At 40.6% G+C, this 24,663-nt stretch overlaps 1 protein-coding gene and 15 non-coding genes across 16 annotated transcripts in view; 1 reads left to right on the top strand and 15 right to left on the bottom strand.

Annotated features, from left to right (window-relative positions):
- The window catches only part of znf1046 (zinc finger protein 1046), a 659,651-nt gene that overhangs the window by 270,077 nt on the left and 364,911 nt on the right, over window positions 1–24,663 (top strand). The window lies entirely within an intron of this gene.
- Window positions 48–166, bottom strand: LOC137493474 (5S ribosomal RNA). The gene has a single exon (XR_011013446.2). It is a non-coding gene; the product is annotated as a 5S ribosomal RNA (ribosomal RNA).
- Window positions 225–343, bottom strand: LOC137493853 (5S ribosomal RNA). The gene has a single exon (XR_011013828.1). It is a non-coding gene; the product is annotated as a 5S ribosomal RNA (ribosomal RNA).
- On the bottom strand, window positions 402–520 carry LOC137493991 (5S ribosomal RNA). Its single transcript, XR_011013966.1, has one exon. It is a non-coding gene; the product is annotated as a 5S ribosomal RNA (ribosomal RNA).
- LOC137493703 (5S ribosomal RNA) lies at window positions 579–697 on the bottom strand. The gene has a single exon (XR_011013678.1). It is a non-coding gene; the product is annotated as a 5S ribosomal RNA (ribosomal RNA).
- On the bottom strand, window positions 756–874 carry LOC137493475 (5S ribosomal RNA). The gene has a single exon (XR_011013447.1). It is a non-coding gene; the product is annotated as a 5S ribosomal RNA (ribosomal RNA).
- On the bottom strand, window positions 7,373–7,446 carry trnan-guu (transfer RNA asparagine (anticodon GUU)). The gene has a single exon. It is a non-coding gene; the product is annotated as a tRNA-Asn (tRNA).
- On the bottom strand, window positions 9,484–9,557 carry trnan-guu (transfer RNA asparagine (anticodon GUU)). The gene has a single exon. It is a non-coding gene; the product is annotated as a tRNA-Asn (tRNA).
- Window positions 12,423–12,496, bottom strand: trnan-guu (transfer RNA asparagine (anticodon GUU)). Its single transcript has one exon. It is a non-coding gene; the product is annotated as a tRNA-Asn (tRNA).
- Window positions 13,023–13,095, bottom strand: trnak-cuu (transfer RNA lysine (anticodon CUU)). The gene has a single exon. It is a non-coding gene; the product is annotated as a tRNA-Lys (tRNA).
- trnan-guu (transfer RNA asparagine (anticodon GUU)) lies at window positions 13,265–13,338 on the bottom strand. The gene has a single exon. It is a non-coding gene; the product is annotated as a tRNA-Asn (tRNA).
- On the bottom strand, window positions 14,281–14,353 carry trnak-cuu (transfer RNA lysine (anticodon CUU)). The gene has a single exon. It is a non-coding gene; the product is annotated as a tRNA-Lys (tRNA).
- On the bottom strand, window positions 14,935–15,008 carry trnan-guu (transfer RNA asparagine (anticodon GUU)). Its single transcript has one exon. It is a non-coding gene; the product is annotated as a tRNA-Asn (tRNA).
- trnai-gau (transfer RNA isoleucine (anticodon GAU)) lies at window positions 15,777–15,850 on the bottom strand. The gene has a single exon. It is a non-coding gene; the product is annotated as a tRNA-Ile (tRNA).
- On the bottom strand, window positions 16,775–16,847 carry trnae-cuc (transfer RNA glutamic acid (anticodon CUC)). Its single transcript has one exon. It is a non-coding gene; the product is annotated as a tRNA-Glu (tRNA).
- trnan-guu (transfer RNA asparagine (anticodon GUU)) lies at window positions 17,856–17,929 on the bottom strand. Its single transcript has one exon. It is a non-coding gene; the product is annotated as a tRNA-Asn (tRNA).

The raw sequence follows: 24,663 nt of genomic DNA, 5'->3' as shown, positions 1-24,663 counted from the left end.
TCAAGCGTAGGCTATTTAAAGCAGCTGCCAAATGAAGCACTTCGAAAAGCTTACAGCACCTGGTATTCCCAGGCGGTCTCCCATCCAAGTACTAACCAGGCCCGACCCTGCTTTACTTCCGAGTTCAGATGAGATCGGGCATTTCCAGGGCGGTATGGCCGTAAGCAAAAGAGGCTGTCAAGCGTTGGCTATTTAAAGCAGCTGCCAAATGAAGCACTTCGAAAAGCTTACAGCACCTGGTATTCCCAGGCGGTCTCCCATCCAAGTACTAACCAGGCCCGACCCTGCTTTACTTACGAGTTCAGATGAGATCGGGCATTTCCAGGGTGGTATGGCCGTAAGCGAAAGAGGCTGTCAAGCGTTGGCTATTTAAAGCAGCTGCCAAATGAAGCACTTCGAAAAGCTTACAGCACCTGGTATTCCAAGGCGGTCTCCCATCCAAGTACTAACCAGGCCTGACCCTGCTTTACTTCCGAGTTCAGATGAGATCGGGCATTTCCAGGGTGGTATGGCCGTAAGCGAAAGAGACTGTCAAGCGTTGGCTATTTAAAGCAGCTGCCAAATGAAGCACTTCGAAAAGCTTACAGCACCTGGTATTCCCAGGCGGTCTCCCATCCAAGTACTAACCAGGCCCGACCCTGCTTTACTTCCGAGTTCAGAGGAGATCGGGCATTTCCAGGGTGGTATGGCCGTAAGCGAAAGAGGCTGTCAAGCGTTGGCTATTTAAAGCAGCTGCCAAATGAAGCACTTCAAAAAGCTTACAGCACCTGGTATTCCCAGGCGGTCTCCCATCCAAGTACTTACCAGGCCCGACCCTGCTTTACTTCCGAGTTCAGATGAGATCGGGCATTTCCAGGGCGGTATGGCCGTAAGCGAAAGAGGCTGTCAAGCGTTGGCTATTTAAAGCAGCTGCCAAATGAAGCACTTCAAAAAGCTTACAGCACCTGGTATTCCCAGGCGGTCTCCCATCCAAGTACTAACCAGGCCCGACCCTGCTTTACTTACGAGTTCAGATGAGATCGGGCATTTCCATTTTTTTTTTTTTTTTTTTTTTATTATACTGTTCAAAATTCATACAATTCACTTATTTATACATATTTCACTTCAGACAAAACATTAAAAAGGTCCATATTACATCATATCTTCACAATAAAACATTTTAAATATAAAATGTTGCAAGTAGAACTCCTTAAAGGGTATAATCACATTTTTAAAAAGGCATTTTCATTCCTGTGTCATTTAAAATCTTTGAAACTTCTTGAGTAAAAACATCATAAAAAGCCTCCTGCATGTCCTCCAACTTAAAATAATAAAACAGACATTCAACATATTTCTCCACCTTCCTCTTAAATACATTCCACACATCTAATACAGCTTTTTCCTTTTTTGCAGCAACTCTTCTCTCCCATATTGCACTTTACATTAACATCACAAGTAAATTTATGAGCTTTTCATTATTGCATTCTTTGTTCACTCCCAACATCAACACCTTTTCCCACTCAAGATCGTCATCTCTTTCTCCTTTCAAAGTTAAAATAATGCTTTTGCATTTCTCATTAAAATCTTTCAACTCATTACAATATAAAAACAGGTGTAAGAATCCTTCATCTGCATCTTGACATACTTTACATGTGACACTTTCCTCCATCCCTATTTTGTTTAAAATTATATCTGTAAAAACTGCTTTATTTCTGATCAAATATTCCAAATTCTCCACTTTTGACTGTACTAATTTGCCCTTTATATTAGCCCATATGTTGTCTTCATTTACATCTTTAAACATCCGTATCCAGTACTCATTTGAACGCGGTTTCTTAAAAACCCCATCTCTAAAAAACCCATAAATCATTTTCACAGTACTATCTTTCAAGTTCCACCATTTCTCGCCAAATCTTACAATCACATCTTTACTTTGTTTATTTTCTTCCATATTTTCTATTCTTGTTAACCATTCTGCAGGTATGGCATTTTTGATTATGTCGTATTCCTTTATTAAGTCTTGTCTGTTAAAATCCTCCTTCGCTTCATCCATTACGTCAATAACATACTGTACCGGTAAAAATCCTTCCTTAAATTCATATAAAACATCCCTTACTCTTGTTATTCCCACCTCCCACCATTTCCTAAAAAACACCACTTTCTCTTGATTAAGAATGCCACTGTTTAAAAATAAAGGCTGATTTAAAATGTTCTCGCGTCCTTGTATGTTAAAATGTACACAAGTTAAAAATTTCCCCCATGCTCCAATCAATTCTTTATAAAAATCTGGTAGACCCTCTGTCATGAATTTTTTCATCCTCATGCATAAAATATTATCTCCCAAATTAAAATTGCCACTTTTACTTAAAAAATATTCCATTGTTCTTTTCCATGCTGCCTTATTGTCTTCATCCAAATATTTCCTTACCATTTTTACTCTTAAACTGTTTTTTCTTTGCTCCACGTCTATTAAACCTAGACCCCCTTTGCCCACTTCTCCAATTAACGTTGCATATGCTATTCTTGGAGGTTTCCCTTCCCATAAAAAATCTAAAAAACATTGTTTCAGCCTTTTTTCCATCCACAGTGGCATTGATGACACATATAAAATATTCCATAATTTAGAAACCATTAAAACATTCAAAATTAAAACCCTCCCCTTTAAAGTTAAAGACATTAATTTCCAAAACCTCAGCCTCCGTTCAATCCCTCCTAAAATTTCCTCCCACATGGTTACTTCTGCTTTCTTTTCATCCCTCCCAATTACAATGCCTAAAATTTTAATTTCATCCATTTCCTTAAAAGTAAAATGTCCAGATAAAGCCTCAGTTCTCCCAAATCTCAAATATACCGTTTTATCCTCATTTATTTTAGCCCCTGAACCCTTGCAAAAATGTTGTATTGTTTCCATTGCTTGCTTTACACTTGCCAGATCTTGTAGTATTAATGTGGTATCATCAGCATATTGAAATATTTTATTCACTCCCCCCTCTACCTCTATTCCTTTTATTCTGTCCTCGTGCTTCACAGCTAATCCCAATGGTTCTGCAACTAAAGCATATAAAAGTGCAGATAACGGACAACCCTGTCTGATTGACCTTGTTAACTTAAAACAGTCTGTTAAAAACCCATTGCATTTTATCCTTGTTACCGCTCCTCTATATAAAATCTGAACCCACTTTATAAAATTTTCCCCAAAACCAAAACTCTTTAACACTCCAAATAAAAAGTCATGCTCCACCCTATCAAAAGCTTTCTCGAAGTCCAGACTAATTAAAAAACCATCTTTCTGCTTATCATTTATATATCTAATTGTGTCTTTAATACTCATAGTTGTATCCGCAATGTCTCGTCCTTTTATACTATATGCTTGGTTTGTTTTTATTATGCTTGGCATCACTTCTTTTAGTCTATTAGCCAAAACTTTGGCTAAAATCTTCAAATCAGTATTAAGCATTGTTAAAGGTCTATAGTTTTTTAAAGCTACTTTATCCCCCTTTCCTTTGTATATCACCTTCATTAAGCCCATCCCCATTCTTTTATTTATCTCACCATTCTCAAAAATCTCATCATATACTTCCTTTAAAATACTAGATAAAATATCTTTAAAAACAATATAAAATTCGCTTCCCAACCCATCTATTCCTGGACTTTTCTTTTTGTTTAATCCACTAATTGCTCTTTTTATTTCTTCTTCTCTTATCTCCTCGTCACATTCTCTTTTTTCCCCTTCTTCTACTCTTGATTTTATTAGATTTAGTAATTCCCCTTTTTCTTTTTCTTTTATTCCCTCTGTGCAAAACAATTTCTCATAATATGATCTTATTTCTTCCAAAATCTCCTCATGTTGTTCTACTACGTTCCCATTTTTGCTCCTTATTTCTCTAATAATTTCTGACTTCCCTCTTCTCTTCTCTAGATCAAAGAAAAATTTAGTGCACTTTTCCCCCTCCACTGTAAATTTTGCTTTGCTTCTTAATCTTGCACCTTCAAATTTCTCCTCCTCCATTTCTTTCAATCTTTCTTGCAGTTCTTTTATCTTTTGTATATTTTTTCCATTCTCATTTTTCAATTCGTTTTCTAGTTTTTCTTTCAGCTCCTTTTCCCTATATTTTTTACAATTTTGTAATTGTCTACAATATTTTATCGTAAACTTTTTAACTAAATACTTCACATTCTCCCACCACATTCTTTTGTCCTCATTATAGATTTCATTCCCCTTTTCCTTTTGAATAATTTCCTTTACACTTAAAACATAGTCTTCATTCTTTAAAACCGCTGTGTTTAAAACCCATACCCCTGGCCCTCTTTTCACATTACTCCAGTCAAGCTTCATAAAAAGTGGCTTATGGTCACTCAGACTTGTTTCTTCATATTTAATCTTGTTTATAAACCCTTCAACATTTCTTGTGCATAAAATAAAATCTATTCTTGTTTGACAACAAAAATTCCCCACTTTCTGTCTTCTTGAGTACTCTTTTGTCTGTTCATTCCTTTCTCTCCACACATCAATTAAATTCATTTCCTCCATCAATATTTTTAGTTCTTTTCTCCCCTTATCCGTTTTAAAAACCATTCCCTCAGCCATTTCTAATTTACTAAAAACAGTGTTAAAATCACCCATGATAATAACTCTTTCATGTTTTTTTAAATAATCTCTAAGTATATTAAAATACTCTTTCTTTTTGTTCTCCTCTGTTGGGGCGTGAACATTTACCATAATTACTTTTTTTCTTTTCATACTCCATTTCACATATCATACACTTTCCCTTTTTGTCATTATAGATTGTTTTACATAAAACCCCACTGTTTTCTTTTAATAAAATTGCAACTCCTCTCCCTAGCCTCCCATCCCCATTATTGTATAACATTTCCCCACTCCACCTTTTTCTTATTTCCTTCATGCATTCATCCCTCCAGTTTGTCTCTTGTAGTAAAATCACATCTTCTTGTTTACACATTTCTTTCACTTTTTCAAATTTCCTGTTGTCTAAAAGCCCTCTTGCATTAAAAGACACAATTCCTAAAACCATAAAAAATATAAAAACATTCATAAAAGACATAAAAACATTCATAAAAAACATAATCTTAGTCCATGTCTTCCAAGCCCTTTAGCGACTCATACTTATTTGCGTATTCAATTTCTTCATCTTTTAGCAGTTTTTTTCTTGCAGTCTCTAAATTAGGTTTTATCTTTAACGATCTTCTTCTTTTTGCTGATTTCCCCTGTGTCTCTTTGTTTCCATCCTTTTGTAAATGTCCCTCTAAATCGGCTTGCTCGTCATTACTTTGGCCTTTTGTCTCCTCTGTGTCCAATGCCTTTTGAAAACTGTCTGTGATGTCCATTTGTGTCCAAAATGTGTCTTCCTGTTGTTCTTGATTTAAGTCTTTATTATTCGAATCGCTCAATTCTGCTGCTTCCAAAACACTCTTTAAACTGTCAGTCATATCCATTTGTGTCCATGTTGTCCCTTCCTGTTCAGTGACTCTGTCTATTCCATTAGTCTCATTCTCTTGTAGTTTTTCACTTTCAGATTCTGTTCTTTTTTCTTGTGTTGTTGTTTTGTCCTCTGACTGGATATTGTCTCCTTCATACATCTGCCTGCCCACCTGCTGCTCTACCTCCTCCTCCTCTTCCCCAATCCAACATTCACATTTATTTAAAACCTTATTACAATCCGGGCACTTTACAGCAGTGCAAAACTTTGCAAAGTGCCCCCTTTCCTCGCACTTATAGCACCTAAAATCAGGACAGTCTTTTACCACATGATCTGGGCTCATGCACAGCCTGCACGTTTTCACCTAATGACTGTGCATCACCCTAAAGTATTGTGGACCTTCTGCTATCTCTATTCTTGTGCTGTACGGGAGGGACGCCACTTCTTTGGGGAATCTGGTTTTCACAAACCTCGTCCCATCTTCAATATTTGTGCCCGGATAAAACCTTCTTTTAATTTTTTAAATGGGACAAACTCCCCAATGATCCAATTTGTCTAAAATATTTTTATCAGCAACATAGACAGGCAGATGCATGAAGGAGACAACATAATCACAGTTTTGTAGCCTCTTAACTGCACAGTTTATCCCTTTAATAGTCAATTCGTCCGTTAACTCATAAGCATCGTCCCTGAGTGGGCTTGAACCACCTACCTTTCAGTTAACAGCTGAACGCGCTAACCGATTGCGCCACAGAGACTTAGAGAAAAGTCACCTACAGTGGTAAAAAGGCGGAACTTTGTCTCAAAAGGTCTGCTATATGAACCCTAATGTAAGTTTGTTGAGAGTGAGAGAGAAAAGTAACAGAAACGCCCAACGTGGGGCTCGAACCCACGACCCTGAGATTAAGAGTCGCATGCTCTGCCGACTGAGTTAGCCGGGCTGATAAGAAACTCTTTCAAGAGCTAGACACCGTTTACAGTAATAACTTCCCTACCCGTGACAATCTTCTGCTAAATCCTGATTTCATCTTGTAACGCTGGACAGAATGTGGCCCATGATATATGCCCAGTGCACGTGTTAGCAGTTGCAAGGCAGCAAAATGCAGAATTCACCCCTGGGTGGGCTTGAAACACCACCCTTTCAGTTAACAGCCGAACACGCTAACCGATTGCGCCACAGAGACTTAGGGAAAAGTCACCTACAGTGGTAGAAAGGCGGAACTTTGTCTCAAAAGGTCTGCTATATGAACCCTATTGTAAGTTTGCTGAGAGAGAGAGAGAAAAGTAACAGATATGCCTAACGTGGGGCTCAAACCCACGACCCTGAGATGAAGAATCTAATGCTCTACCGACTGAGCTAGCCAGGTTAATGAACAGCTATTTCAAGAGCTAGACACTGTTTAAAGTAATACCCTCCCTACCCGTGAGAATCTTCTGCTAAATCCTGATTTTATCTTGTAACGCTGGACAGAATGTGGCCCATGATATATGCCCAGTGCACGTGTTAGCAGTTGCAAGGCAGCAAAATGCAGAATTCGTCCCTGCGTAGGCTTGAACAACAACCGTTCAGTTAACAGCCGAACACGCTAACCAATTGCGCTACAGAGACTTAGGGAAAAGACACCTACAGTGGTAGAAAGGCGGAACTTTGTCTCAAAAGGTCTGCTATACGAACCCTAATGTAAGTTTGCTGAGAGAGAGAGAGAAAAGTAACAGAAACGCCCAACAAGGGGCTCAAACCCATGACCCTGAGAATAAGAGTCTCATGCTCTACTGACTGACCTAGCCGGCTGAAACTCGTTTGAGAGCTAGACACCGTTTTCTGTAATACCTTCCCTACCCGTGACAATCTTCTGCTAAATCCTGATTTCATCTTGTAACGCTGGACAGAATGTGGCCCAGGATATATGCCCAGTGCACGTGTTAGCAGTTGCAAGGCAGCAAAATGCCTAATTCGTCCCTGGGTGGGCTTGAACCACCAACCTTTCAGTTAACAGCCGAACACGCTAACCGATTGCGCCACAGAGACTTAGGGAATAGTCACCTACAGTGGTAGAAAGGCGGAACTTTGTCTCAAAAGGTCTGCTATATGAACCCTAATGTAAGTTTGTTGAGAGTGAGAGAGAAAAGTAACAGAAACGCCCAACGTGGGGCTCGAACCAACGACCATGAGATAAAGAGTCTCATGCTTTACCAACTGAGCTAGCCGGGCTGATTTGGAACTCTTTCAAGAACTAGACACTGTTTTCTGTAATAACTTCCCTACCTTTGAAAATCTTCTGCTAAATCCTGATTTCATCTTGTAACGCTGGACAGAATGTGGCCCAGGATATATGCCCAGTGCACGTGTTAGCAGTTGCAAGGCAGCAAAATGTCTAATTCGTCCCTGGGTGGGGTTGAACCACCAACCTTTCAGTTAACAGCCAAACGCGCTAACCTATTGCGCCACAGAGACTTAGGGAAAAGTCACCTACAGTGGTAGAAAGGCGGAACTTTGTCTCAAAAGGTCTGCTATACGAACCCTAATGTAAGTTTGCTGAGAGAGAGAGAGAAAAGTAACAGAAACGCCCAACGAGGGGCTCAAACCCACGACCCTGAGATGAAGAATCTCATGCTCTACCGACTGAGCTAGCCAAGGTTGATGAGTAGCTGTTTCAAGAGCTAGACACTGTTTACAGTAATACCTTCCCTACCCGTGAGAATATTCTGCTAAATCCTGATTTCATCTTGTAACGCTGGACAGAATGTGGCCCAGGATATATGCCCAGTGCACGTGTTAGCAGTTGCAAGGCAGCAAAATGCTTTATTCGCCCCTGGGTGGGCTTGAACCACCAACCTTTCAGTTAACAGTTGAACGCGCTAACTGATTGCGCCTCACAAACTTAGTAAAAAGTCACCTACAGTGGTAGAAAGGCGGAACTTTGTTTCAAAAGGTCTGCTATATGAAGCCTAATGAAAGTTTGCTGAGAGAGAGGCAACAGAAACACCCAACATGGGGCTCGAACCCACGAGCCTGAGATTAAGAGTCTCATGCTCTACCGACTGAGCTAGCCGGGCTGATGAGAGCTATTTCAAGAACTAGACACTGTTTTCTGTAATAACTTCCCTACCTTTGAAAATCTTTTGCTAAATCCTGATTTCATCTTGTAACGCCGGACAGAATGTGGCCCAGGATATATGTCCAGTGCACGTGTTAGCAGTTGCAAGGCAGCAAAATGCCTAATTCGTCCCTGGGTGGGGTTGAACACACCAACCTTTCAGTTAACAGCCGAACGCGCTAACCTATTGCGCTACAGAGACTGAGTAAGAAGTCACCTACAGTGGTAGAAAGGCGGAACTTTGTCTCAAAAGGTCTGCTATACGAACCCTAATGTAAGTTTGTTGAGAGAGAGAGAGAGAAAAGTAACAGAAACGGCCAACAAAGGGCTCAAACCCACGACCCTGAGATGAAGAATCTCATGCTCTACCGACTGAGCTAGCCAGGTTGATGAGAAGCTGTTTCAAGATCTAGACACTGTTTACAGTAATACCTTCCCTACCCGTGAGAATATTCTGCTAAATCCTGATTTCATCTTGTAACGCTGGAGAGAATGTGGCCCAGGATATATGCCCAGTGCACGTGTTAGCAGTTGCAAGGCAGCAAAATGCTTAATTTGCCCCTGGGTGGGCTTGAACCAACAACCTTTCAGTTAACAGTTGAACGCGCTAACTGATTGCGCCTCACAAACTTAGTAAAAAGTCACCTACAGTGGTAGAAAGGTGGAACTTTGTTTCAAAAGGTCTGCTATATGAACCCTAATGAAAGTTTGCTGAGAGAGAGGCAACAGAAACACCCAACGTGGGGCTCGAACCCACGATCCTGAGAATAAGAGTCTCATGCTCTACTGACTGACCTAGCCGGCTGAAGCTCGTTTAAGAGCTAGACACCGTTTTCTGTAATACCTTCCCTACCCGTGACAATCTTCTGCTAAATTCTGATTTCATCTTGTGACGCTGGACAGAATGTGGCCCAGGATATATGCCCAGTGCACGTGTTAGCAGTTGCAAGGCAGCAAAATGCCTAATTCGTCCCTGGGTGGGCTTGAACCACCAACCTTTCAGTTAACAGCCGAACGCGCTAACCGATTGCGCCACAGAGACTTACGGTAAAGTCACCTACAGTGGTAGAAAGGCGGAACTTTGTCTCAAAAGGTCTGCTATATGAACCCTAATGTAAGTTTGTTGAGAGTGAGAGAGAAAAGTAACAGAAACGCCCCACGTGGCGCTCCAACCCACGACCCTGTCATTAAGAGTCTCATGCTCTACCGACTGAGCTAGCCGGGCTAATGAGAAACTCTTTCAAGAACTAGACACTGTTTTCTGTAATAACTTCCCTACCTTTAAAAATCTTCTGCTAAATCCTGATTTCATCTTGTAACGCTGGACAGAATGTGGCCCAGGATATATGTCCAGTGCACGTGTTAGCAGTTGCAAGGCAGCAAAATGCTTAATTCACCCCTGGGTGGGCTTGAACCACCAACCTTTCAGTTAACAGTTGAACGCGCTAACTGATTGCGCCTCACAAACTTGGTAAAAAGTCACCTACAGTGGTAGAAAGGCAGAACTTTGTTTCAAAAGGTCTGCTATAGGAACCCTAATGAAAGTTTGCTGAGAGAGAGGCAACAGAAACACCCAACGTGGGGCTCGAACCCACGATCCTGAGAATAAGAGTCTCATGCTCTACTGACTGACCTAGCCGGCTGAAGCTCGTTTAAGAGCTAGACACCGTTTTCTGTAATACCTTCCCTACCCGTGACAATCTTCTGCTAAATCCTGATTTCATCTTGTAACGCTGGACAGAATGTGGCCCAGGATATATGCCCAGTGCACATGTTAGCAGTTGCAAGGCAGCAAAATGCCTAATTCGTCCCTGGGTGGGCTTGAACCACCAACCTTTCAGTTAACAGCCGAACGAGCTAACCTATTGCGCCACAGAGACTTAGGAAAAGGTCACCTACAGTGGTAGAAAGGTGGAACTTTGTCTCAAAAGGTCTGCTATACGAACCTTAATGTAAGTTTGTTGAGAGAGAGAGAGAAAAGTAACAGAAACGCCCAACGTGGGGCTCGAACCCCAACCCTGAGATTAAGAGTCTCATGCTCTACCGACTGAGCTAGCCGGGCTGATGAGAAACTCTTACAAGAACTAGACACTGTTTTCTGTAATAACTTCCCTACCTTTGAAAATCTTCTGCTAAATCCTGATTTCATCTTGTAACGCTGGACAGAATGTGGCCCAGGATATATGTCCAGTGCACGTGTTAGCAGTTGCAAGGCTGCAAAATGCCTAATTCGTCCATGGGTGGGGTTGAACCACCAACCTTTCAGTTAACAGCCGAACGCGCTAACCTATTGCACCACAGAGACTGAGTAAGAAGTCACCTACAGTGGTAGAAAGGCGGAACTTTGTCTCAAAAGGTCTGCTATACGAACCCTAATGTAAGTTTGTTGAGAGAGAGAGAGAAAAGTAACAGAAACGGCCAACAAAGGGCTCAAACCCACGTCCCTGAGATGAAGAATCTCATGCTCTACCGACTGAGCTAGCCAGGTTGATGAGAAGCTGTTTCAAGAGCTAGACACTGTTTACAGTAATACCTTCCCTAACCATGAGAATATTCTGCTAAATCCTGATTTCATCTTGTAACGCTGGACAGAATGTGGCCCAGGATATATGCCCAGTGCACGTGTTAGCAGTTGCAAGGCAGCAAAATGCTTAATTCGCCCCTGGGTGGGCTTGAACCACCAACCTTTCAGTTAACAGTTCAACGCGCTAACTGATTGCGCCTCACAAACTTAGTAAAAAGTCACCTACAGTGGTAGAAAGGCGGAACTTTGTTTCAAAAGGTCTGCTATATGAACCCTAATGAAAGTTTGCTGAGAGAGAGGCAACAGAAACACCCAACGTGGGGCTCGAACCCACGACCCTGAGAATAAGAGTCTCATGCTCTACTGACTGACCTAGCCGGCTGAAGCTCGTTTAAGAGCTAGACACCGTTTTCTGTAATACCTTCCCTACCCGTGACAATCTTCTGCTAAATCCTGATTTCATCTTGTAACGCTGGACAGAATGTGGCCCAGGATATATGCCCAGTGCACGTGTTAGCAGTTGCAAGGCAGCAAAATGCCTAATTCGTCCCTGGGTGGGATTAAACCACCAACCTTTCAGCTAACAGCCGAACGCGCTAACCGATTGCGCCACAGAGACTTAGGGAAAAGTCACCTACAGTGGTAGAAAGGCGGAACTTTGTTTCAAAAGGTCTGCTATATGAAGCCTAATGAAAGTTTGCTGAGAGAGAGGCAACAGAAACACCCAACGTGGGGCTCGAACCTCGACCCTGAGAATAAGAGTCTCATGCTCTACTGACTGACCTAGCCGGCTGAAGCTCGTTTAAGAGCTAGACACCGTTTTCTGTAATACCTTCTTTACCCGTGACAATCTTCTGCTAAATCCTGATTTCATCTTGTAACGCTGGACAGAATGTGGCCCAGGATATATGCCCAGTGCACGTGTTAGCAGTTGCAAGGCAGCAAAATGCTTAATTCGCCCCTGGGTGGGCTTGAACCACCAACCTTTCAGTTAACAGCCGAACGCGCTAACCTATTGCGCCACAGAGACTTAGGGAAAGGTCACCTATAGTGGTAGAAAGGTGGAACTTTGTCTCAAAAGGTCTGCTATACGAACCCTAATGTAAGTTTGCTGAGAGAGAGAGAGAAAAGTAACAGAAACGCCCAACGAGGGGCTCAAACCCACGACCCTGAGATGAAGAATCTCATGCTCTACCGACTGAGCTAGCCAAGGTTGATGAGAAGCTGTTTCAAGAGCTAGACACTGTTTACAGTAATACCTTCCCTACCCGTGAGAATATTCTGCTAAATCCTGATTTCATCTTGTAACGCTGGACAGAATGTGGCCAAGGATATATGCCCAGTGCACGTGTTAGCAGTTGCAAGGCAGCAAAATGCCTAATTCGTCCCTGGGTGGGGTTGAACCACCAACCTTTCAGTTAACAGCCGAACGCGCTAACCTATTGCGCCACAGAGACTGAGTAAGAAGTCACCTACAGTGGTAGAAAGGCGGAACTTTGTTTCAAAAGGTCTGCTATAAGAACCCTAATGAAAGTTTGCTGAGAGAGAGAGAGGCAACAGAAACACCCAACGCGGGGCTCGAACCCACGACCTTGAGATTAAGGGTCTCATGTTCTACCAACTGAACTAGCCGGCTGAAGCTCATTTAAGAGCTAGACACCGTTTACAGTAATACCTTCCCTACCCGTGACAATCTTCTGCTAAATCCTGATTTCATCTTGTAACGCTGGACAGAATGTGGCCCAGGTAATATGCCCAGTGCACGTGTTAGCAGTTGCAAGGCAGCAAAATGCCTAGTTTGATTCTGGGTGGGCTTGAACCACCAACCTTTCAGTTAACAGCCGAACGCGCTAACCTATTGCACCACAGAGACTTAGGAAAAGGTCACCTACAGTGGTAGAAAGGTGGAACTTTGTCTCAAAAGGTCTGCTATACGAACCTTAATGTAAGTTTGTTGAGAGAGAGAGAGAAAGGTAACAGAAACGCCCAACGTGGGGCTCGAACCCACGACCCTGAGATTAAGAGTCTCATGCTCTACCGACTGAGCTAGCCAGGCTGATGAGAAACTCTTACAAGAACTAGACACTGTTTTCTGTAATAACTTCCCTACCTTTGAAAATCTTCTGCTAAATCCTGATTTCATCTTGTAACGCTGGACAGAATGTGGCCCAGGATATATGTCCAGTGCACATGTTAGCAGTTGCAAGGCTGCAAAATGCCTAATTCGTCCCTGGGTGGGGTTGAACCACCAACCTTTCAGTTAACAGCCGAACGCGCTAACCTATTGCGCCACAGAGACTGAGTAAGAAGTCACCTACAGTGGTAGAAAGGCGGAACTTTGTCTCAAAAGGTCTGCTATACGAACCCTAATGTAAGTTTGTTGAGAGAGAAAAGTTACAGAAACGGCCAACAAAGGGCTCAAACCCACGACCCTGAGATGAAGAATCTCATGCTCTACCGACTGAGCTAGCCAGGTTGATGAGAAGCTGTTTCAAGAGCTAGACACTGTTTACAGTAATACCTTCCCTAACCATGAGAATATTCTGCTAAATCCTGATTTCATCTTGTAACGCTGGACAGAATGTGGCCCAGGATATATGCCCAGTGCACGTGTTAGCAGTTGCAAGGCAGCAAAATGCTTAATTCGCCCCTGGGTGGGCTTGAACCACCAACCTTTCAGTTAACAGTTGAACGCGCTAACTGATTGCGCCTCACAAACTTAGTAAAAAGTCACCTACAGTGGTAGAAAGGCGGAACTTTGTTTCAAAAGGTCTGCTATATGAACCCTAATGAAAGTTTGCTGAGAGAGAGGCAACAGAAACACCCAACGTGGGGCTCGAACCCACGACCCTGAGAATAAGAGTCTCATGCTCTACTGACTGACCTAGCCGGCTGAAGCTCGTTTAAGAGCTAGACACCGTTTTCTGTAATACCTTCCCTACCCGTGACAATCTTCTGCTAAATCCTGATTTCATCTTGTAACGCTGGACAGAATGTGGCCCAGGATATATGCCCAGTGCACGTGTTAGCAGTTGCAAGGCAGCAGAGTGTCTAATTCGTCCCTGGGTGGGGTTGAACCACCAACCTTTCAGTCAACAGCCGAACGAGCTAACCTATTGCGCCACAGAGACTTAGGGAAAGGTCACCTACAGTGGTAGAAAGGTGGAACTTTGTCTCAAAAGGTCTGCTATACGAACCCTAATGTAAGTTTGTTGAGAGAGAGAGAGAAAAGTAACAGAAACGCCCAACGTGGGGCTCGAACCCACGACCCTGAGATTAAGAGTCTCATGCTCTACCGACTGAGCTAGCCGGGCTGATGAGAAACTCTTCCAAGAACTAGACACTCTTTTCTGTAATAACTTCCCTACCTATGAAAATCTTCTGTTAAATCCAGATTTCATCTTGTAACGCTGGACAGAATGTGGCCCAGGATATATGCCCAGTGCACGTGTTAGCAGTTGCAAGGCAGCAAAATGCTTAATTCGCCCCTGGGTGGGCTTGAACCACCAACCTTTCAGTTAACAGTTGAACGCGCTAACTGATTGCGCCTCACAAACTTAGTAAAAAGTCACCTACAGTGGTAGAAAGGCGGAACTTTGTTTCAAATGGTCTGATATATGAAGCCTAATGAAAGTTTGCTGAGAGAGAGGCAACAGAAACACCCAACGTGGGGCTCGAACCCACGACCCTGAGAATAAGAGTCTCATGCTCTACTGACTGACCTAGCCGGCTGAAGCTCGTTTAACAGCTAGACACCGTTTTCTGTAATACCTTCCCTACCCGTGACAATCTTCTGCTAAATCCTGATTTCATCTTGTAACGCTGGACAGAATGTGGCCCAGGATATATGTCCAGTGCACGTGTTAGCAGTTGCAAGGCTGCAAAATGCCTAAGTCGTCCCTGGGTGGGGTTGAACCACCAACCTTTCAGTTAACAGCCGAACGCGCTAACCTATTGCGCCACAGAGACTTAGGGAAAGGTCACCTACAGTGGTAGAAAGGTGGAACTTTGTCTCAAAAGGTCTGCTATACGAACCCTAATGTAAGTTTGTTGAGAGAGAGAAAAGTAACAGTAACGCCCAACGAAGGGCTCAAACCCACGACCCTGAGATGAAGAATCTCATGCTCTACCGACTGAGCTAGCCAGGTTGATAAGAAGCTGTTTCAAGAGCTAGACACTGTTTACAGTAATACCTTCCCTACCCGTGAGAATATTCTGCTAAATCCTGATTTCATCTTGTAACGCTGGACAGAATGTGGCCCAGGATATATGCCCAGTGCACGTGTTAGCAGTTGCAAGGCAGCAAAATGCCTTATTCGTCCCTGTGTGGGCTTGAACCACCAACCTTTCAGTTAACAGCCGAACGCGCTAACCGATTGCGCCACAGAGACTTAGGGTAATGTCACCTACAGTGGTAGAAAGGCGGAACTTTGTCTCAAAAGGTCTGCTATATGAACCCTAATGTAAGTTTGTTGAGAGTGAGAGAGAAAAGTAACAGAAACGCCCAACGTGGCGCTCGAACCCACGACCCTGAGAATAAGAGTCTCATGCTTTACTGACTGACCTAGCCGGCTGAAGCTCGTTTAAGAGCTAGACACTGTTTTCTGTAATAACTTCCCTACCTTTGAAAATCTTCTGCTAAATCCTGATTTCATCTTGTAACGCTGGACAGAATGTGGCCCAAGATATATGTCCAGTGCACGTGTTAGCAGTTGCAAGGCTGCAAAATGCCTAATTCGTCCCTGGGTGGAGTTGAACCACCAACCTTTCAGTTATCAGCCGAACGCGCTAACCTATTGCGCCACAGAGACTGAGTAAGAAGTCACCTACAGTAGTAGAAAGGCGGAACTTTGTCTCAAAAGGTCTGCTATACGAATCCTAATGTAAGTTTGTTGAGAGAGAGAGAGAAAAGTAACAGAAACGGCCAACAAAGGGCTCAAACCCACGACCCTGAGATGAAGAATCTCATGCTCTACCGACTGAGCTAGCCAGGTTGATGAGAAGCTGTTTCAAGAGCTAGACACTGTTTACAGTAATACCTTCCCTACCCGTGAGAATATTCTGCTAAATCCTGATTTCATCTTGTAACGCTGGACAGAATGTGGCCCAGGATATATGCCCAGTGCACGTGTTAGCAGTTGCAAGGCAGCAAAAGTTTCAGTTAACAGCCGAACACGCTAACCTATTGCTCCACAGAGACTTAGGGAAAGGTCCCCTACAGTGGTAGAAAGGCGGAACTTTGTCTCAAAAGGTCTGCTATACGAAACCTAATGTAAGTTTGTTGAGAGAGAGAGGGAAAAGTAACAGTAACGCCCAACGAAGGGCTCAAACCCACGACCCTGAGATGAAGAATCTCATGCTCTACTGACTGAGCTAGCCAGGTTGATAGAAGCTGTTTCAAGAGCTAGACACTGTTTACAGTAATACCTTCCCTACCCGTGAGAATATTCTGCTAAATCCTGATTTCATCTTGTAACGCTGGACAGAATGTGGCCCAGGATATATGCCCAGTGCACGTGTTAGCAGTTGCAAGGCAGCAAAATGCCTAATTCGTCCCTGTGTGGGCTTGAACCACCAACCTTTCAGTTAACAGCCGAACGCGCTAACCGATTGCGCCACAGAGACTTAGGGTAATGTCATCTACAGTGGTAGAAAGGCGGAACTTTGTCTCAAAAGGTCTGCTATATGAACCCTAATGTAAGTTTGTTGAGAGTGAGAGAGAAAAGTAACAGAAACGCCCAACGTGGCGCTCGAACCCACGACCCTGTCATTGAGAGTCTCATGCTCTACCGACTGAGCTAGCCGGGCTGATGAGAAACTCTTTCAAGAACTAGACACTGTTTTCTGTAATAACTTCCCTACCTTTGAAAATCTTCTGCTAAATCCTGATTTCATCTTGTAACGCTGGACAGAATGTGGCCCAGGATATATGTCCAGTGCACGTGTTAGCAGTTGCAAGGCAGCAAAATGCTTAATTCGCCCCTGGGTGGGCTTGAACCACCAACCTTTTAGTTAACAGTTGAACGCGCTAACTGATTGCGCCTCACAAACTTAGTAAAAAGTCACCTACAGTGGTAGAAAGGTGGAACTTTGTTTCAAAAGGTCTGCTACATGAAGCCTAATGAAAGTTTGCTGAGAGAGAGGCAACAGAAACACCCAACGTGGGGCTCGAACCCACGACCCTGAGAATAAGAGTCTCATGCTCTACTGACTGACCTAGCCGGCTGAAGCTCGTTTAAGAGCTAGACACCGTTTTCTGCAATACCTTCCCTACCCGTGACAATCTTCTGCTAAATCCTGATTTCATCTTGTAACGCTGGACAGAACGTGGCCCAGGATATATGCCCAGTGCACGTGTTAGCAGTTGCAAGGCAGCAGAGTGTCTAAGTCGTGCCTGGGTGGGGTTGTACCACCAACCTTTCAGTTAACAGCCGAACGCGCTAACCTATTGCGCCACAGAGACTTAGGGAAAGGTCACCTACAGTGGTAGAAAGGTGGAACTTTGTCTCAAAAGGTCTGCTATACGAACCCTAATGTAAGTTTGCTGAGAGAGAGAGAGAAAAGTAACAGAAACGCCCAACGAGGGGCTCAAACCCACGACCCTGAGATGAAGAACCTCATGCTCTACCGACTGAGCTAGCCAAGGTTGATGAGAAGCTGTTTCAAGAGCTAGACACTGTTTACAGTAATACCTTCCCTACCCGTGAGAATATTCTGCTAAATCCTGATTTCATCTTGTAACGCTGGACAGAATGTGGCCAAGGATATATGCCCAGTGCACGTGTTAGCAGTTGCAAGGCAGCAAAATGCCTAATTCGTCCCTGGGTGGGCTTGAACCACCAACCTTTCAGTTAACAGCCGAACGCGCTAACCAATTGCGCCACAGAGACTTAGGGAAAAGTCACCTACAGTGGTAGAAAGGCGGAACTTTGTTTCAAAAGGTCTGCTATATGAAGCCTAATGAAAGGTTGCTGAGAGAGAGGCAACAGAAACATCCAACGTGGGGCTCGAACCCACGACCCTGAGAATAAGAGTCTCATGCTCTACTGACTGACCTAGCCGGCTGAAGCTCGTTTATGAACTAGACACCGTTTTCTGTAATACCTTCCCTACCCGTGACAATCTTCTGCTAAATCCTGATTTCATCTTGTAACGCTGGACAGAATGTGGCCCAGGATATATGCCCAGTGCACGTGTTAGCAGTTGCAAGGCAGCAAAATGCCTAATTCGTCCCTAGGTGGGGTTGAACCACCAACCTTTCAGTTAACAGCCGAACGTGCTAACCTATTGCGCCACAGAGACTGAGTAAGAAGTCACCTACAGTGGTAGAAATGCGGAACTTTGTTTCAAAAGGTCTGCTATAAGAACCCTAATGAAAGTTTGCTGAGAGAGAGAGAGGCAACAGAAACACCCAACGCGGGGCTCGAACCCACGACCTTGAGATTAAGGGTCTCATGCTCTACCAACTGAACTAGCCGGCTGAAGCTCATTTAAGAGCTAGACACCGTTTACAGTAATACCTTCCCTACCCGTGACAATCTTCTGCTAAATCCTGATTTCATCTTGTAACGCTGGACAGAATGTGGCCCAGGTAATATGCCCAGTGCACGTGTTAGCAGTTGCAAGGCAGCAAAATGCCTAATTTGATTCTGGGTGGGCTTGAACCACCAACCTTTCAATTGACAGCCGAACGCGCTAACAGATTGCGCCCCAGAGACTTAGGGAAAAGTCACCTACAGTGGTAGAAAGGCGGAACTTTGTCTCAAAAGGTCTGCTATATGAACCATAATGTAAGTTTCCTGAGAGAGAGAGAGAAAAGTAACAGAAACGCCCAACGTGGGGCTCGAACCCAGGACTCTGAGATTAAGAGTCTCATGCTCTACTGTTGGAATATCTTGCCAATTCCATACGTGTTCAATAAGAAAAGGTCTGGAGAGGGTTTTCTTCAATGCTAAAAATATTAGTAATTTATTAGATACAAATGAATAATTCGATGACAGAGCTCTGGGTTACGTTACCCCAATGGAATACAAGAATTACATTCAAGATGTTCGCAACTAACATACATTTCCTGACTCCAGCATATATACACAACTGACCTTAACAGGTGGAGTTTTGGTTTAACGTCACTTATCAGTCATTCTGCAGTCCCTTGGCCCTTTGTTACCCCTGGACATTACTTCCTCTTTCTGCAACCTTTCTCTGCATACCAGAACTGAACACTTCCGTGCATCTTTAATATATTTCACACTTCTACAAGCATCATGACAACTTGTGACATGTCTAGACTTCTGGAACAAACCTAAATTTATTCTTATTCTGCTTTTTCCACTTGTCAGCAGTTCTTCTAAAAAGTATGCAGCACAGTAAAAAAGAGGAAGTTTGTCTGGTCAAGATGTTTTATAATACAATAGAAAAGATTGATTAATCTGTTGTTAGTCTAAACATTTTCCTAATAAAAAAACACAAAAGTAATGAAAATAAATTCCTTTTCTCCAACAATTCCCCTTTTCTGCTCCTCTCTGGAGCAGAGAAAAACAAAAACAGATAATCAAATCTCCACAAAAATGTCTCATTGTCATTACTGCAGGCCTTTGCCTAAATCTTTGTTTTACCTCTTATTTAAAACAATCGTTAACATTATAGTGCTCATTCATTATGTTAGATGATGCCTATAACCCCTTTCAACTAAATTTCTTTAACTTTTTTAGATTCAGTTTATAATTTCTACACTCTTGGTTCTCCTCTTCAGTGGTGCAGTCTCTTCCCTCTTGAAGTCACTCTGATATCTTCTTTTAATAAGGATTTTATTTGCTATATTTAGGCTTATTACTCCCAACACTCTTATTAACTTTCAATTAACCAATCATTAAAATTTTCCATTCTTATACACTTTATCAATAAAGGTAATTTTTTCTTCTTCTTCCCCAACAAAATTAGAATAAGAATGACAATAATAAAAATGTAAACAAAATTTAAAAACTCCAACATAAAAAAAATAAAAATCTGATTAAAAGGAAATCCACACCCATAAAGATATGCTCTCATTAAAAATCCCACTGTATAATTACGATCAAAGATCAACACCTGTGATTGGAATTAGAAATTCACTAATACAAAATTATAATCCCCATGAATAGTTCAAACTGAATTTCAACATTTTAAATTCATTACAGCACAAAAATTACAATTGAGATTTAGGATGAAAAATCAACAACTTCAAAGTAGGATTCAACTCAACAATTATTAAAATGAAAGATTCAGAACTTAATCGTAACAATGTTATTAAACTAACAACTTAAACTCGTCACCAAATGATTAAAACTAAAATTCAAACATATTTAAACTAGATTCCTTTTTTTTTCTCAATGTCTTAAAATGGGAAAATCAAAAACACAACAATGTGATTAAAATAAAATAAAAATCTTAAGAATCTCTTCAAATAAAAGGCTCAAAAACCACAATGGCTTAAAATAAAAATCTTAAAGTGTCTTTAAATGAAAGATTTAAAAACAACAATGGCTCAAACTAAAATAATCTTTAAAAATGTGTTCAAATAAAAGAATCTTAAAATCCTCTTCAAATAAAAGAATCTTAAGCTCATAATGATGTGTTTAAAATAAAATAATCTTAAAATGTCTTAAAATAAAAGATTACGAAAAAAAAACATACAAATGTCTTAAAATAAAAGATAAAAAGCATAAAAATTTCTTAAACTAAAAGATAAAAAAACATAAAGAATGTCTTCACATAAAAGATAAAAAAATAATATGTCTAAAATAAAAGAATAAAAATAATTTACGTCTTTTCGGTTCAACTAGTTGCTCATACACTTTTTTATATACTTTTATAAGCTAACTAAAAATCACTACATTTCCTCATCCGTTTCTTTCAGCTGTATTTTGACTTCATCATTAAACTTCTTCACATGGTTATATGTGAAAGAAAATCTGCTTTCTTAAACTCTCTTATTATGTTTCAATTCTTTTATCAGATTAGAACTGTTAATTTTTACCCGATGACGTGAGTTCAATTTTTCATGTTTAAATTTCTTCTTTACGCATAAATATTTTTTTTTCTGATACCAACCTTTTCTAGTTTTTAATATCCCATCTTAATTTAGATGATTCAACATAATATTTTGCTTTTAGTAAATCTTTACTTAAATAATCAATTCCATCAAAATGTATAATTTAAATTACTTCTTCAGTTACCAATAGTTGTTTCTTCTTCTTTAGTCACCACCATACATTGTACTTCCTCCTATATCGTGTTCATGCCCTGTATCAGTAAACCTATGAAAATTTGCAAAAATAGTTAAATATCATTTCAACATTATACATTTAGAGATTCATTGTATATTTTCCTTTAAGTCTTTTTCTTAGTTATTATTTTCATAACAAAACCTTAATAAATTCTGTCTCTTTCATATTACCAGTCATCATATGGTCTCAAATGGTTCTTGACAGCACCCTGCCTCTTACTTTACCCACAAGTTCCTTTTTCTGAGTGTCTGATCTCCAGACATATTTAGCAGTTTGCTGTGGTCTGGTTTGGAGGAGCCCACATTTCTGAGGCAGACCACTGATCTTTCACAGTGCCCCTCAATACTCAGATGCTCTAGGCCTTTCAAGCATCACTGCTCCGCTCCACAACCATCTCACTCAACACCTGCCTACCTGTACAGGTGCCTAGTCTTCCGCGACAAAATTCCTGGCTTAGGTCGCTCCTGGTGGCCAACGAGAGTCTTACCCGTCTTTGGAATAATGTCTCATGGAGACCAGTTACTGCTCTTCTCCACTGCAACCTCCTTCTCAGTTTTCCTTCAGAACTTGGTATCACTGATGTTAGGGAAACATGCACTCAAGAACCATGTGAGCCACTGAGACCACATTCTAGAGTCTAACCAATGAGACAGGTTTTATTAAGTTTAAACTCAATTTGACCTCCAATAATAGTTTTAAGTAAAGTTTGACATCTTCACTCCCATCCACTCAGCACTATGGTCTGCTTAGTCTGCAGGCAAAGCTGTAGGGCACTACGATGGTGGAGACTAAAAAACAAGACACAGTTGAGTTATTATTCATAAAACACAAATTATGACATGGCCTACCATGTGGTATAATTGTTCAACATTATTGCTATATCTCAGGGTTCATATTAGGCCTTGACCCCTCATGTTTGTTTAGTATATATTATTATATCTGAAATGCAATGTTTAATTATCGATTTCTTTCTTGGTGTTTATCATTTTTAAATTTAGAAAAATTAAACTCACTTCATCTTGTTCATAACATCCACTAAGTGTCCATGATTTTTCTTTGACCCTAGATGATGGCCTAGATAGTCTTATGCTGCTGACTTTCACAGATGAAAACAGCCAGTGTAAGCCATAACAATTTTTTTTAATCATTATTATTTCTAATATTATTATTCTATTTAGTTTTTGCACCTAAACTCAGTCTTGTCCTCTCACATCAAATCTCAGTTCCTCAAAGTGTCACTTCCTCAAAGTGTTACAAGTCCAACTATTTTTCTAGTTTCTATCTCATCGGTTTAATGTCTCTGTCTTTCTCTCTCTCTATGTATATAATATTTTTCAAACCTATTTCAATATAGTTTAAACATATCTTCTTCTTTTTTCTATCAAACCATAACTTGGATTTCTTTAATTCCTTATCCATTTCTTATCCATATTTTTTGTATTATCTTCATTACATATTTGCTCATTAGCTCTTCAGTTGATCAATATTAAACTGTCACATTTTCTTCTAATTTTTCTCTTCATCGACCAGAGACTTATGCCAATTTTATCTCTTTGCTGTTTAACAGCTCATCTCGAAGTCATGTTCATCATTTTTCCTCTAATGTATTTATTCTAATGTTTCTTTAATAGCTGGTCTTTATGTTGTATTTTAATTTCTCTTTATTTTTCCTATTAGTATTATTAATTTATTTGTTCTTTTTGTTCTAGTCAACAACTACTGGTCTATTGTTTTAGTCATCCTCCTCTATTTAGTAAATTCATTTCTTTATGAATATATTCATTCGTATAGCTTTAAATTCCATTTCAACAAATATAACTATATTAAGCATATTTCACATTATTTCTTTATTTCACTTGTCTTTTTTATAACGCATTGTAATAGATCTGTTTATTTAGTAACTGATACTATATCCCTAATTATTATATCACAGTCTATCATTATTTGATCAAAACAATTTTATATACTCTTTTAATATGATTTACTCCTTCTGCCCCTACTTCAACTGCTTCTTCCTCATGAAAAGGAGTGGCTCATTTTTCTGACTTCCTTTTTGTTGTCAGTCTGTCTAAGATTGTCTGCCTGAGCACTTTCTCTTTTTTCTCCCCTCATCTGTCTTTCTACAGCCGTTCCAACAAATGCCAAAATCATGCCACATTACAAATTCCAACTTATTTTTTCCATTTCTTACTGCCACAACATCGTTATGGCCCCCTTTTGCTATGTTATTAACTTTGTAAAACTCAAATTCTCTGTTTCTCAAAATTGTAGCCAATTTTACTGTTCAGTCATTGCTCTACTCACATATTTTACACAATTTTCACATTTAAGCTTCTCATATATTGTTTCTCATTTCTTTGCCACATTTTTTCTTCTTAGTTCCAATCATTTACCACTTGTCCCATTGAGTTTTTAATTTTGTCTGGGACATTTTCCATATTGCTCACATTCTTAATCGAATTACTTGTGCATTTTTCACACCTCCACTTCCTCAAATTTACAGTGTTTTTCACACACACTAATGAACTTCTGTATGTTGCATTTACTGCACATACACAATCAAAAAATATTTATCCTCCTCCAACAATCAAATTTTCACCTGCAAACTTCTTGCACTTTCCCAATTACTGAACTTTCACAATTCTAAATGACATTTAATTGAATATCATATACGCTTATATACAGCCGGCTAAATATCTGTACACTATGCTTATTTCAACTGTTAGTCACTAACGCAACAGACAAACATTTACATAAAATAAAATGCGCGCTTTTCACAATTCTCAACTTCTAATCACTTCTTATATTTACACTCGCCTTCAACAGAGTTGACTTTTCTATGTATGTTTAATCAACCACACCTTAACAGAGTCGACTTTTCTCTGTATTTTCTAAAGAGTCACAACCTCAGTGAAGCAAATTATCCACACACAATCACAATTCTATACTATTCTAAACTACCCTATCTATTTCTTCATATTATTCTGACAGACTGGTTAACATTTAAAGAATATATACATTTAAACTCATCGAATTATTCAAATGCTTATACTTTTAACTACATCAATCCTACATATCACATGACATCAAACAATTTAGATTAGGCCAATTGCAGAAATTCGATGTAACAGGTTTTCTGCTTACCTTATTTTTTCGGCGCCGATGATGTCAATGCAATACGACAGATCAATAACTTCCTCTCCCCCTTTTCCACGTCGGAGGTCACCAAATTGTTGGAATATCTATCTCTATTCCATGCGTGTTCAATATAAAAAGGTCTGGAGAGGTTTTTCTTCAATGTCAAAAATATTAGTAATTTATTAGATACAAATGAATAATTCGATGACAGAGCTCTGGGT

Source organism: Danio rerio, chromosome 4 (assembly GCF_049306965.1).
Source record: "Danio rerio strain Tuebingen ecotype United States chromosome 4, GRCz12tu, whole genome shotgun sequence".
NCBI classification, from domain to species: Eukaryota; Metazoa; Chordata; class Actinopteri; order Cypriniformes; family Danionidae; genus Danio; species Danio rerio.
The sequence above is the reverse complement of the archived record's forward strand: the minus strand, read 5'-3'. Positions and strand labels throughout refer to the sequence as shown.